The sequence below is a fragment of the Macaca fascicularis genome, chromosome 2 (genome assembly GCF_037993035.2).
Source record: "Macaca fascicularis isolate 582-1 chromosome 2, T2T-MFA8v1.1".
NCBI lineage: Eukaryota > Metazoa > Chordata > Mammalia > Primates > Cercopithecidae > Macaca > Macaca fascicularis.
The window spans coordinates 35186881-35202648 of NC_088376.1; the positions used below are offsets into that span (position 1 = coordinate 35186881).

Below are 15768 nucleotides of genomic sequence, written 5' to 3' on the forward strand. Positions count from 1 at the left end.
AATAGCCAGCATTAGCTTATCCCCAGCCATATCTTCATCCTTTCAATAGCTTGGCTGCAACCTCATGAGAGACCCCGAGCCACAATCACATAGCAAAGCTGTTCCTGAATGTCAGATCCTCTGAAACTGAGAGATAATAAGTGTTTATTGTTGCTTTAAGCCAGTAAGTTTGGGGAATAATTTTGATGCAGAAATACATCATTAATACACTGACTAAAGAGCAAGACTCCAGCTACTAAGAGTAACGAAAGAGCCAGGCAGAACTCCAGCTCCAGAAGAAATGGGGCACTAAACTAGGAACGAAGGCAGGAACTCCAGATAGAAATTGGGGTAAAGTCAAAGCAAGAACTACACATTTGACTGAGTCCTAGAAGCAGAGGTTCTTCTATTTCTCCCATGCTGCAGAGCCCGGGGCAGGACTGAGCCTGGAAGTTGGGTTGGTAATGGGCAAATCCTGCTGTAGGAGTTGGAACCTAGTAGAAATACTGGCTTCCTGGTCCAGCTTCAGAAAGATTGAAGTCCCAGGAGATAAACTGCACCAAAATAAATGGGAGTAAGCACGCAGATACCAAGGAGCAAGTCGAAATCACATTATATGTCAGAACAAACATCTTAGAATGAGGCTAAAGACGAGCTATCAAAATCAGAGCTGGAGAGCAATGCATAGTTGAGACAAAACAAATAGTAAGAGCTCAGAATGAAAGCTAGAAGAAGGGGGAATCTGAATTAGGCAGGACTCCAGGAGCTGGCTATGTGAGGAGTGACTGGGTAGGTCTGGTTAAAGGTTCAAGATAGATCAGTGTTTCTCAAATTTTAATGTGCATCCAGTATCACCTGGAGGGCTTTTAAAAACACATCTTACTGGGCGCCAGCCCAGAGTTTCTATTCAGCAGCTCTTGAGCGGAAACTGATAATTAGTATTTCTAACCAGTTCCAAAGTGATGCTGATTCTGCTGATCCACTTTGAGAAGTACTGAGCTAGATTATAGTAGGATTTGGGTAGAAAGGCTGGGATCGTTCAGGGGTATGGGACCAAGTTTGTCACAAGAGGAAGAATGTGTAAAGGAGGTATCTTTGAGCAGAGAACCATTCATGTCCCCTGAATCTAACTAGACATCTGCGTGTCCTGTCCCTACACCCCCCTTAATATCTCTTAGACCCCACTCTTTGCTACTCCTTTCACCATTAAAAAGAAGTCACTGTAAAATAAGAATTGTTATCACTTACAGGGCAATTACTATGTGCCATGTACTCTATCGACATGTTATTTAGTAAAGGGAATATTATTCTCCCCAATGTACAAACAAGAAGAATGCAAAGCTCAGTAAAGTTGGTTAGCTGACCTCAGATCATTTCAGGGAGCTGGAATAAAACTGTAAAGACTCCCTAATTGTGTTACAATGAAAGAAGTACAGTCCTTTGTAAGTAAGAAGTCCAATTTGCCCCAGAATAAAACAATCCATAAGGTAACAAAGTACCACAAAATGAGCTTTAGTAGTCATTTATTTTCAAAGAGAGATGAGACAGAGATAGTAACTTGTTTAATGAAAGCTTGGATGCAATTCATTTTCTTTCAAAGTAGAATATAATCGAGAATCCTTTGATTTTTCTCTAAGGACCCATTCTACACTGCAACCTTCAAAAAACATTAAATAGAAGTCAGGGGAAATTTCCATACGGAGTATTTCTTTTCCATCATGTGTAAAAATGATCCATCTGTGGCATATTAATTTGTAATTCTGACCCATGGGACAAAGCTCCACTAGCTCTGTTTAGTGCTGGGTCAATTACAGTTGGATAAAAAAGTTGGAAACAGTGGAAATACCCAATATGTTATTTTCATAAATTTTGTTAATTCATGATAAATATCATGTAGCATTTAAAACACATATTTTAGAAAATTTTCAGAATATCTAATGTCATGAATAGGATATACTATTAAATTTTAAAAGTCAGTTTATAATTCTTTTAAAAATTATGTCTTTTGGCCCAGCATGGTAGCTCACACTTGTAATCTCAGCACTTTGGGAGGACAAGACAGGAAGATCACTTGAGCCCAAGAGTTCAAGACCAGCCTAGGCAACATAGCAAAACCTTGTCTCTACAAAACATACAAAAATTAGCCGGGCATGGTGGCATACATCTGTGGTCCTAGCTACTCAGAGGCTGAGATGAGTGACTCACCTGAGCCTGGGGAGGTCAAGGCTGCACTAAGCCATGATCATGCCACTGCACTCCACCTGGGTGACAAAGTGAGACCCTGTCTCAAAAAAAAAAAAAAAGAAGAAGAAGAAGAAAAATTATATCTTAGATCTTAGGCTATGTCTTGGTGTCTTGGTTTGGATTCCCATAGATCCAAACCCCAAGTCAAGAATTCAAGTGCAACTTTATTTGGGAGGTGACCCGAGAATATACTGGTAGAAAAAGAAAGTAAAATGGAAAGCAACCCATCAAGCTTGCATTTTTATGCAAATTGTACTGTTGGAAACCAGACTTAATTCCACTGAGAAACTCCAGGTCCATCTAGAAGGTATTGCAGCTCAGAGTTATCCTACAAAGGGTGTAAGGAATCCGGGTATTTAAACAGCAATTTCTGTCAGTCATTGTTGAAGGTATGCTCCCACAGGCCTTTTATTCTCTGGCACATTCAGCTTGCCATGAACGGGTGCAGAATAGACTCTGGCTGCCAGAAAAACCCTTGGGAAAGGAGATGCAGAAACTGGCAGTTGAAATCCCGCCAGCGTGAACTATTGTGGTAAATGCTAAGGGGAAAATTGGCAGAGCATCCACAGTGTCTGCTACACCTGAGTACCCCAGAATCTAGAGCTTGAAGCTGAAGCTTATGTACTATATTTTTCAGAGAGTGAAATCCCTGGGAGCAGGAGTTAGGTAAAAGAAGGTGCAGCCGAACAACAGGGTTAAGTTAGCTCAAGGTTGTATTTCCAAGCTGGCCATCACGTGATAACAAGTGCAACTGATTTCCTAATCTCGTAAAGCTCTCTCTCAAGTGAGTGTACGAAGTACTGCATCCTGGGACAGTCTGTCCCAAGGAGAAGAATTTACCCCTCAATATTTGTATCTCATTGGTGAAAGGTTTTCCTCGTGGTGCATTAACTCCTCAACCTTTCCAGATTCTGCATGTGGGACGCCAAGTGGGTCTCATGGCTTCACACACCTCAAATGCAAGAGGGAAGCCAAGAGTGGGAGGTGAGTGACATCCAGTGTGGGCAAGAGGTAAAGGACAGTAGGATTTTTGTCTGTGTGCAGTTTGTAGAGCCCACACATCTGGTTACCCACTGGCAGCCAGGGAAGAATTGGTGGCCAAAGGCCTTAGAAATAGTCAAGGCCAAAAAGATTTGACATGCTGCTTAAGATAAGCCTGATGCATATGTATTCCAATTTTTGTTAAATATCTACACACAAAAAAACCCACTCGCATTCATGTGCCTGAACACAATTACAAATAAAAATGACAACAGTTAAAATAAAAACAGTGATTAAGATCCAGCCAAATTGTATTTCTTTCTACCTATATCCTTTGATGTATGTTTAAAGTTTTATACAATAAAGGTATTTTGATTTTATAGTGGGAAAAGATCACAAATTCACATGGACAGTTTTAGAAACGAAGACAGAGCAGTAAACACTTTTTTTCAAAGTAAAAACATGGTTAAAAAATGATTCTGTGTTTTACTTGATAGGCATAGACGAGGTGGTCTTCTTCAATTCAAGGTTGAATCTTTCAAAAATTGTTTAGAAAAACAAAAATAAGTTGCTTTTTAAATATGAAAAACCTAACTCTTGTCTCATAATAAATTACTGTAGTTTCTAAATAATTTGAAATATATTTGTTTATACAGTCACATGCCACATAACAAAGTTTCCATCAACAACAGATTGCATGTATGTCAGTGGTCCCATACGATTATAATGGAATGAAAAATTCCTATTGCCTAGTGAAGTCATAGCTGTCATACCACTGTAGGACAATGTATTACTTATACGTGTGTGGGGACACTGGGATAAACAAACCTACTTTGCTGCCACTTGTATAAAAGTATAGCACATAAAATTACATACAGTCTATAATACTTGATAATAACAAAGCACTATGTTACTGGTGTAGGTATTAACTATATTATGCTTTTTATTGTTACTTTAGAGTGTACTCCTACTTATTAAAAAAAAAAAAAAGTTAACTGTAAAACAGCCTCAGGCAGGTCCTTCAGGAGGAATTCCAGAAGAAGGCATTGTTGCCACAGGAGATGACAGCTCCATGCATGTTACTGCCCCTGAAGACTTTCCGCTGGGACAAGATGTAGAGGTAGAAGACAGTGATACTGACAATGCTGACCCTGTGTAGGCCTAGGCTAATGTGTGTATTTGTACCTTAGTAACCAAAAAGCTTGAAATGTAAAAAAACAAATGGTCTCTGCGCTGTGGCTAACACCTGTAATCCCAGCACTTTGTGAGGCCAATGCAGAAGGATCCCTTGAGCCCAGTTCAAGACCAGCCTGGGCAACATAGTGAGACTCAGTCTCTATTTCTTTAAAATAAAAAAATAAAAATTGTAAAATCGTAAAATTTTTTAAAAGCTTATAGGATAAGGATATAAAGAAAGAAAATATTTTTCTACATCTGTACAATGTATTTGTGTTTTAAGCTAAGTACTATTACAAAAGAGCCAAACAGTTTTTAAAATTTTTTTTAAGTTTACTAAAAAAGTTACAGTAGCTAAAGTTAATTTATTATTGAAAAAAATAAATTGTTATAAATAAGTTTACAGGCCGGGTGCAGTGGCTTACGCCTGTTATCCCAGCACTTTGGGAGGCCAAGGCGGGCGGATCACAAGGTCAGGAGATCAAGACCATCCTGGCTAACAGGTGAAACCCCGTCTCCACTAAAAATACAAAAAATTAGCCGGGCGTGGTGGTGAGCGCCTGTAGTTCCAGCTACTTGGGAGGCCAAAGCAGGAGAATGACATGAACCTGGGAGGCGGAGCTTGCAGTGAGCCGAGATTGCCCCACTGCACTCCAGCTGAGTGACAGAACGAGACTCTGTCTCAAAAATAAATAAATAAATAAAATAAGTTTACTGTAGCCTAAGTATATAGTGTTTATAAAGTCTACAGTAATGTACAGTGATGGTGTGGGCCTTCATATTCACTTACCACTCACTCAGTGACTTAACCCAGAACAACTTCCAGTCCTGCAAGCTCCATTCACGGTAAGTGCCCTATACAACAGTTGCATTTTAATCTTTTATATGGCATTTTTACTCTGTCTTTTCTATCTTTTAGATATGCTTAGATACACGAATACTTACCATTGTGTTATAATTGCCTACAGCGTTCAGTACAGTAACATGCTGTACAGGCTTGTAACCTAGGAGCAATAGGCTATCCCATAGGTTTGTGTAAGTACATTGCTACGATGTTTGCACAATGAATAAGTCACCTAAGGACACATTTCTTAGAACCTAACCTTGCTGTTAAGTGATGCATGACTGTATATCTTGTAAAAGAAAAATAAAATCTCAGGGACCCAAACTCACTATGTCAAAGGGAAAAGTTAAGCTTGGGAACTGAGTTATGCAAAACTGTCTCCCATTTTGTTTCTCAATAGGTAGCTCCAAAGACAGAAGTTCACATGCCACCCTAGGAGGCCTCCCTAACAATTTACGCAGAAGGAAATTCCTTGTGGGTCCCAAGATCTTTACCTTAAAACAGAGTTCTAGGGAATTTCACCCTGACAATGTAAATCAACGTTGTCCTGTATTTTCACAGGTACAGGACAAAGATAGGACTAGAAGTCATCCCTCTGCTCACCTGAGACAAATGTATATTTGGCTGCTTCCTGTACTCTATCTTTACTTCATCTTGTGTAAAAATTCATATTCATGGAGAAAGCGATGAATGAATAGTTGACTATTTCTCTATCCCCTCTTTTCACATGTAAAATGTGAATTCAGTGAACGCTGCTCAAAGCCTCAGAGGAGTGCAACCACTTGCCTCTTATCAACTCTGCTTCCCTTTTTCTGTCCTGCATCCCCTACTGCCTGCTCTCTCCCCTTTAAATATTGAAGTCCCTAAACCCTCTTTGAAAACGGCACAGATCACAGATGTCGCTGTGATTTTGTGTTCCTTTTGCCCAGGCACATCCTCAACCTTGGCGAAATAAACCTCTAAATTGATTGAGACTCACCTCAGTCATATCCTCAGCAATTTTCAAGTATAAATACATTTTTATTAACTATAACCACGATGTTGTACAATAGACCTCTTGAATTTTTCCTCCAGTCTAGGTGAAATTTTGTATCCTTTGACCAACATCTCCACAACCTACCCCACCAAACTACTCTCAGCTTCTAGACACATACACTTTCTTTTTTATTTTTTAACTTAATTTTTTGTTGTTGTTGTTGTTTTGTTTTTTTGTTTTGAGACAGAATCTTACTCTGTCGCCCAGGCTGGAATGCAGTGGCGTGATCTCAGCTCACTGCAACTTCTGCCTCGCCATGTTGGCCAGGCTGGTCTCAAATTCCTAAGCTCAAGCGATTGGCCCGCCTTGGCCTCCCAAAGTGCTGGGATTACAGGCATAAGCCACCGTGCCCAGCCCTTAATTTTATTTTATTTTAAGTTCTGGGATACCTGTGCAGGACACGCAGGTTTGTTACATAGGTAAATGTGTGCCATGGTTGTTTGCTACACCTATCAACCCATCACCTGGGTATTAAACCCCGTATGCATTAGCTATTTATCCTGATGCTCTTCCTCCCCCTCGCCCTGACAGGCCCCAGTGTGTGTTGTTCCCTTCCCTGCATCCGTGTGTTCTCATTGTTCAGCTCCCACTTATAAATGAGAACATGTAGTGTTTGGTTTTCTGTTGTTGTGTTAGTTTACAGAGGATAACAGCTTCCAGCTCCCTCCATTCCCTGCAAAGGACATGATCTCATTCCTTTTTCCGGCTACATAGTATTCCACAGTGTATATGTACCACATTTTCTTTATCCAGTCTATCGCTGATGGGCATTTGGGTTGATTCCATATCTTTGCTATTGTGAATAGTGCTATAATAAGCGTACGTGTAAACACATACACTTTCAATACTAAGTCATAACACTCAAATAGAAGACCAGATTTCACTGTAGTCTACTCTTACTGCAGACCCTTTTCTTGGTCCAAGATCCACTGGAACCTGACAGTCTTATGGGTTATTGTTATCTGGTAAATATAACAGAGAAGCACATCAAAACACATTGCCACCCAAATCCAAAGTGGCCCACCAAGCAATGGGCCTTGTTCTGTGTGGTGAGCAGTGTAAGGCATAGCTACATCTTTCACTTTAGAAGGCATATGCTGATGTGCCCCAGATGCTGGACTCCTAAAAGTTTTGTTTGTTTTTTTGTTGTTTTGTTTTGTTTGAGACAGAGTCTTGCTCTCGTCTCCCAGGCTGGAATGCAGTGGCACGATCTCAGCTCACTGCAACCTCCACCCCCCTGGTTCAAGCAATTCTCTTGCCTCAGCCTCCTGAGTAGCTGTAATTACAGGCACCAGCCACCACACCTGGCTAATTTTTGTACTTTTAGTACAGGTGGGGTTTCACCATGTGGGCCAGGCTGGTCTCGAACTCCTGACCTCAGATGATCTGTCCACCTAGGCCTCCCAGAGTGCTGGGATTACAGGCGTGAGCCACCACACCCAGCCCTAAAAGTTTTACCAGCATAGCAGAACCTTAAATCGTTGCGGCCTTATCTTCCACCCCTGATGTGATATGAAAAAAATGCCACATTATCCTTGTGATAGGTTTTCTAAAAATTCACAACCCCAGTCTAATCATGACAAATCCAAAGTAAGGACATTCTGCAAAATATTTAACCAGGATTTTTCGTAAATGTCAAGGTTAAAAGAAAAGTGACAAAAACAAGAAAAGACTCAGAAACTGTCACAGTCTAACTGAGACGTTACAACGATAGCAACTAAATGCAACATGGTATCCTGGATTGAATCCTGGAGCAGAAAAAAAAAAAAAAGTAGCAGAAAAAATAAACTGGAGAAATCTGAATAGTCTGTCATTTGGTTAACAGTGTTGCACCATTGCATGCCTGTATCGAAATATCTCATGTAACCCATAAATATATACATCTAGTCTATACTGACAAAAAGTAAAAAATAGTGTTGGACCAGCATTTATTTCATAGGTTCTTTTTTTATTTTATTATTACCTTTAATGGACATACAATAATTGTGATACAGTGTGATATCTTGATAAATGTATCCAGTGTATAATGATCATATTGGGGTAATTAGCATATCCATCACCTCAAACATTTCATTTCATAGTTTTGATAAATATACCATGATTATGTAACATGTTAACACGTTGCAAGGTAGGTAAAGGGTATACAAAACCTCTCTATTGCTATCTTAACAATTCTTCTGTAAATCTAAAATTTACAGAATTTATAAACTCTTCCATGAAACCTAAAATAAATAAAAAACTTGAAGAAAGGGAGAGAAAAGTACCTGGTTAATAAGATTAAATATACAGGAAAAAAGAGATAAAAACACATGTAAGAAACCACACGTGTGTGTGTATGTGTCATGGTTTATGACTGGGTTTGTGTGTGCGTATTAGAGGCAGGGTGAGTTTATGTGAGATGGTAGCTCTGCTGTAAGAGAACTAATGAGCCAAGGCACTTGCATGAACCTGAGAGTAAGCATCTGCTTAAATTTTGAGCCTTACGCACCTTGCTTGCCTTACCCTAGTCCAGGACTTTTAATGAAGCTGCCAGGAGGAGCAAAAGTATGCCATAGGGGGTACCTGGATTTGAACCAGGGACCTCTTGATCTGCAGTCAAATGCTCTACCACTGAGCTACACCCCCTTGACACCAATAGGCTTCAAATAAACATTCATTCCATCTTTATGACCTGCAAAACACCTCATAAATACTCTGGTGTCTAAGATTCCTTTTGAATTTAAACTCATCCCCAATCTCCTCCTAGCTGTACCATCTCTTGTTTTTCCCAGAGCATGGATACTCATTCTCTTCCCAACACCTGAAGTTCAATGCTATATTCTCAGTCTATTATTCCAGCTTTAAAAAATACACCACCAGTTGCCCATAGGTCTCTGGATACATCAATGAATGTTTTGAGCATTAGGGGCTACCAACAAGTATTGGACATGGAAGGGATCTAAACTGGGTATCCACAAATGGACTTCAGATGTTCATGTTCAATTCTGAAATTATAGGCAAAATTATGTATTTGCACATATCGTATATTGTGCATATTTTCATCAAATTTTCAATAAGGACCTCATCCAGGACCAACTATCTCACTCCAGAGTAAAAACAAACAAACAAGAAACAAAAACAAACAAACAAACAACAACAACAACAACAAAAAAACACCAAAGAGAAAAACAAAGTACCCTGGATGTTCCAAAGCCCAAAATTCAATTTTGAACACCTCTGATTCCTATTCCTTTGCATTCCAATCTGAGAACTCAATCTTGTGCATCTCCAAGATTGAGCAAAAGGTCAAGGAAATTTTTGTCAGTGCAACAAATTTTCCCTGATGAGGTCTGTCAGCTGCCATGGAGCCAGAGAACAAACAGCAGCCAGAGCTCCAGCTCACAAGCTGTCTGAGGGCCCCAGACACCCACTCCCAGCACCTGCCCAATCTGATGCCCAACCGGAGCCTCAGATTTCAAACCCAGTATACCCAAACCTAAGCTTATCATCTTCTTGTCCAAACCTGCCTCTCCATCTATTTTGCTTTGTTGTAATAATAATAGCTCACATATGTTGGGCATTTTCAATATGCCAGGCATGGTACTAAAAGTTCTACTGACAACCTCCCATGTAATTGTTACAAAAATCCCATAAAATCCACATTAGTAGTAGTATACAGGATGGAAACTGAGGCACAGATTGATTGGAATATCTAGCCCTAGGTCACACAGCTAGCAGGTGGTGGGGCCAGGATTCCAGCATAGGCTCAGACTGTGTGAAGAGCCCACCTGCTTAACTAGCTGAGCAGTCTCCTTCCTGTCTTGGTCGGAGATGCCACCACCCTGTACTCAGTCATCTAGACCAAAACACTTAAGGCAACTCTAGGCTCCTCCCACCCTCTCCTCCCCAATTCCAGGGAATCACTAGGTGCTATTGATTTTATCTTTGACGTTGCTCAAATCCATCTCCACCCCTGCACTGTCAATGCCACCACCTCCTAAATATCCTCCCGGCCTCCACCCCCACATCCACTCTGCACTGCTTCCAGAGCAGCCTGTTGGAAAACTAAGTCCATCTAGATCACTGCCCTTTAAACGCCTTCACAATAAACTTCAAGTCTCTTAGCACAGCATGCAGTTCTTCTCTTCTGATTTTTACCTGCCTCGCCTGCTTCAGTGTTATCTTTTGACACTCCCCATGTCACATTTTGTGCCCCAGCTGCCTGCATCTGCATCTACCTGGCTCCAGCTCTGCTGCGCTGTTTCCTCTGCCTGGAATTGCAACCACCCTTCTCCACAACTCCACCTCCATTCCACCCTCCATCCATCAGCTCCTCCAGATGCTTACCTTCACCTCCCCTCCTCTGGACAGATGTAATCACTGCCTCTTCTGTGTTACTGCACCTATCACAGCTAGGTACAGCTCATACACTCTATTTTCTTATTCTATATGCCTACACCCTGAATGAGGGCAGGGGCTAATGTCTTATTCACCTCTGGGTTCACACTTGGCATGGTTCTGGTACACAGTAGGTGCCCAGTGTATGTTGTGCAGACTGATCTAAAAACAGAGCATTGCCTGTATTGTGGGTGGGAGTTACACCTGACTTCTGGCTCCATGCCTGGGTCCTGAGTGAAGCTACCCAATGTGGGGGTACTTGGCTGTAGGAAATGAACAGGGGATGGAAGGCAATAGAAATCCTTAAGATTTAAAGAGGAAAAAGTGCAGTTCCTTAAACTTCAGACCAGTTCTTGTTCACCTCCCCTAAAATGCTCTGTGGATAAAACTCTATTCCTTCGCTTTCCCCAGGGCAATGCAAAGTGTGGGCACAGTCACTCAGTCCTTGATTTTCCTTGTAGCCAGCAGGTTCTGAAACTCTATGGGTAATTACAGGACTGTGGGAACATTGCCTGGTAGGATTTTGTCACGAAGATTTTAACATTAGGAGAGCAGTATGTGTAGTATACTTAAGTCAGGGAGAGTGTGTGCTCTGTGTTCAAATCCTGAATCTGCCCTTTATAGCTTTTTGACCTTGAGTGAATTACTAAGTATCTCCAACTCTCAGCCTCCTCATGTAAAATGGAAATACAAACAAGCATCTATCCTGTAAAACTGTGGTCAGAAATAGAGGAGAGCCAATGTAAAGGGCCTAGACTGGCATGTACTAAGAATGCAAGCAAGGGACATTAGTTATTATTCAATCAGCCATGAGCCATAGAAGATAAGAAGTCAAAGTCAATCCATGTTCTTCTGAAACAAAAACACAAATGCACAGGGGGCACCTGGATTTGAACCAGGGACCTCTTGATCTGCAGTCAAATGCTCTACCCCTGAGCTATACCCCCACACCAGTAAGCTTGCTTTTATAGTCTATCTCTCTCTCTCTCTGTCTCTCAACATTCTGATTCTAAAAACCTCCAGTGACTCAGGGGAGCTATAATTAGAATGTTGTCTGAAGGAAGTCTGGGCATTACAAGCTTTAGAAGAGGTTTATTATGAAAAAAGACAGGACTCCTGAGAACTTAGTTCTCAGGAGCCAAGAAACTCTTCTTAGACTGGCCAGTACCCAGAGCCTTATTCCTATCCACCATATCTCACAGAAGGCAAACCTCAGTTGCAAGTAAAAATAATCGGATTCTCCACAAATGGCAACATCACTATAATGTGGATGACTGGATTCCTGTCGAGTTTCTCTTAGCCAAGGCTCCTAGCAACTGAGATTCTTATTCCTCTTCATGACTTCACAGAATTGAGCTCATAACTGGCACTCCAGATATTTGTTGCATTAAATTGACTCTGGAAAAAAATATGTATAAATAACGATTTGTGTGAGATAGCTTTTCCAAGCCACAACTGTAAGATGATTTTAGTCACACAAAAACAGATGGTCAGTGAGTTACACTCTTGTGTAACATAACTTGCCTGAAATGTGGAACACTGTCGACTTTGAAAGGTTATTTGATGAAGAGAAACAAGACTCGAGATGAGAGTCTCTTAATCAACCAAGTAAATAATTTATCCTGGTCCTACCACCAAAGATTTATTTTCAACTTGTAAACACAAGCACAATTATAGCAACCTGTATTTCCTGACCTCATAAACATCTCCTCTCACCCTAATAAATTGTGCAGGTGCTTCTTATGTAAATCTTACATGTTTGAGTCTTTCTTCTGCCAATTTCCTAGGCCACTTACATTATTCAGGCATTTCCAACGGATCCTACATTTGGGATGATCATTTTGTGTCAGAGTTTTGGTTGGTTGGGAGCATAGAAGAGGCTCCCCTGCCTTAGGCTGGAACTGAATGCTAAGAAAAGAATCACAATGCATGTTTTGCTCGTTGTTCTTTCCTCATGCTGGCCATCAGTGGGAGTGGAGATTTTAACAGTAGCAGACGTACTGTGTGCTTCATATCAAAGAACTCCAGTGCTGGAAGGGTTTTAGAGATCATTATTTCATCCACTTCTTTTTGTACACTAAAAAACACAGGTTGAGAGAAGCCAAAGAGCCTTACTTAAAATCACAAGCATGTCAGTGGCAGGATGTGGACTGGGGTCCACTCTACTTAGAGCCCATTAGAGGTGGGGGTCCTTTGGAAGCTCCCACTGCCTGAAACAATACAAGTGTTCAAAAAAATGCTTGTGGGATAAATATCAGGCTGTAGTTGTATACAGGTTGACCAACCATCCTGGTTTGCTGGGGACTTACCCCGTTTTAGTACTAAATGTTCTACATCCAAGGAAAGCTTTCAGTTCCAGGAAATTCCTCAGAAAATTGGGTATTTTCTAAACATTATCACTTGTTTTTACCATTGTCACAGTTTCTATCATTTCCATATACCTCCTATAGTAGTGTTTACTTAATATGTGTCTTGCGATCAACTTACTGCTTTTTTACTTAGCCTCACCCTGACCAAAAATATCCTTGAAATCATGCTAGTTGTATTTCTTTTTACTGTACATCAAAATAAATAGATAAAACTATTAAAGTATGTTAAAATTATATTTAACATGTTCCATTTACAACTTGCCATGTATGCTTCTCAACACTTTACTAATACTAATTCATTTAATCCTCAAGACAATCCAATGAGGGAGGAAATATTATCATCTTTACCTTACAAATGAGAAAACTGAGGCACAGTGAAGTTAAATAACTTGCCCAAGGTCACACAGCTAGCCAACTTGTCCATACGTCCCCAAAGTCATCCTGGAAACCCTCAGTGGTAACCATAGTTACTTATTAATTTAATATTTTAACCTGACTGGGCCTCTGGGTGTTCAGATATTTGGTTAAATGTTATTCTGGGTATCTGTGAAGGTGTTTCTGGATGAGATTAACATTTGAATGAGCAGACTGAGTAATGCAGATTGCCCTCCCTAATGTAGGTGAGTTTCCTCCAATCAAGTTGAAATCCAAATACAGCAAAAATGCTGAGTGAGAGGGGACTCCTCTGGCCTGACTGCTTTGAGCTGGGACATCAGTCTTTTCCATCCTCTGGACTCAGAATGAAACATCAGCTTTTCTTGGGTCTCCAACCTGCTGACTTTCAGCCTGAAACTACCATCAGCAATCCTGGGTCTCCAGCTTGCTAACTAGAGATCTTGGGCTTTCTCAGCCTCTATAATCATATGAGCTAACTCCTCTTAATAAATGTCTTTCTATATGTATACATGTGTGTGTGTGTGTGCAAGCATATACCTATATACATATACGTGTGTGTATATGCGTGTGTGTGTGTGTATATATATTTGTGTGTGTGTATGCGCACACACGTACGTATTTGGTTCTTTTTCTCTAGAGAACCCTGACTAATACACACAGAATACTTGGGAAGAATAGTCAGGTCTGCACTAGTTTTGAGGATCCTGTCCATATTTGTTGAGATGGTATAAACCCCATGAGGCCCAAAACAGCACCTGCCACAAGACAGGAGCCGAACTGATCTGCTCTTATATTCCTAACCCTCTGCCATCATGAGGCCACATATATGAATTTGCTCTCAGTGCTCTCAAAACATAAGCAAAAGTAAAAGTTAATGTTTGTTTTCATTATAAGGTATATAAGTCAAACAATCTGGTCCGATTCCAAAGCTTAGCACTCAAAGATTTTCATCAGAGCCACAAAAAAGGAGGGGATTACAAAACAAAACATCTTGCAGAGATCTCAGAAAAATTGTGGCAATTATTCAAAATATGTTCAACCACAGAGTTTTAGAAACTGAAACCTCCTAATATTTCTAGATTCCATAACCCTATTTAATAATGGAAACTAGAATTTAAGTTTTTCAAAGCTTCTGCACTGCAAAAGAGACAATTAAAAAATGAAAAGGCAACTTACAGAATGGGATAAAATATTTCCAAACCACGTATCTGACAAGGGGTTAATATCCAAAATATGTAAGAACTCATACAATTCAATAGAAAAAAAAAACAAATAGTTCAATTAAAAAGTGGGCAAAGAACATAAATAGACATTTTCTCAAAGATGGCATACAAACAGTCATCAATTACATAAAAAAAGTTCTCAACATCATCAATCATCATAGAAATGCAAATCAAATGAAATATCACTTCACACCTGTTAGGGTGACTATTAGCAAAAGGACAAGAAATAACAAGTGTTAGCGAGGACATGAAGAAAACCTCAGGTTTCATATCCACAGGAAAAGAAATCAGTATCTCAAAGAGATATCTGCACCCTCATTTTTATTGAAGCATTATTCACAATAGCAAAGATATGGAAACAACCTAAGTGTCAGCAACAGATGAATGGATAAAGAAAGTATGTGTGTGTGTATATATAAAAAATATATATACACATACATATATATACTTATATGTATATACACTTATAAATATATATGTATATACTTATATATACACATATATACTTATATATAAATATATATGTATATACTTATATATACACATATATACTTATATATAAATATATATGTATATACTTATATATACACATATATACTTATATATAAATATATATGTATATACTTATATATACACATATATACTTATATATAAATATATATGTATATACTTATATATAAATATATATGTATATACTTATATATACACATATATACTTATATATAAGTATATATGTATATACTTATATATACACATATTTATATACACACACATAAGCACAATGGAATATTATTCAGCTATTAAAAAGAAGGAAATCTTGCTATTTGTGATAACATGGATGCAACTTGAGAGCATCATGCTAAGTGAAAAAGTTGGACAGAGAAAGAGAAATACTATATGATCTCACTTATGTGAGGAATCTAAAAAACAGTCGAACTTATAGATGTGGAGTAGGATGGTGGTTGCTGGGTGCTTAGCAGTGGGAGAAATAGGGTGATATTGGTCAAATGGTTAAAAACTTTCCGTTATAGCATGAATAAGTTCTTTGGATCTAATGTACAACATTGTGTCTATAGGTAATAATAAATGCTGTATTATATACTTGAAATTTGCCTAGAAAGTAAATCTTAAAGGTTCTCACAA

The 15768-nt window shown here is 39.4% G+C and overlaps 2 non-coding genes across 2 annotated transcripts; both read right to left on the bottom strand.

Moving 5' to 3' along the window:
- Positions 1-8813: 8813 nt before the first annotated feature.
- On the bottom strand, positions 8814-8885 carry TRNAC-GCA (transfer RNA cysteine (anticodon GCA)). Its single transcript has one exon. It is a non-coding gene; the product is annotated as a tRNA-Cys (tRNA).
- A 2627-nt stretch (positions 8886-11512) lies between these two features.
- Positions 11513-11584, bottom strand: TRNAC-GCA (transfer RNA cysteine (anticodon GCA)). Its single transcript has one exon. It is a non-coding gene; the product is annotated as a tRNA-Cys (tRNA).
- Positions 11585-15768: the final 4184 nt, after the last annotated feature.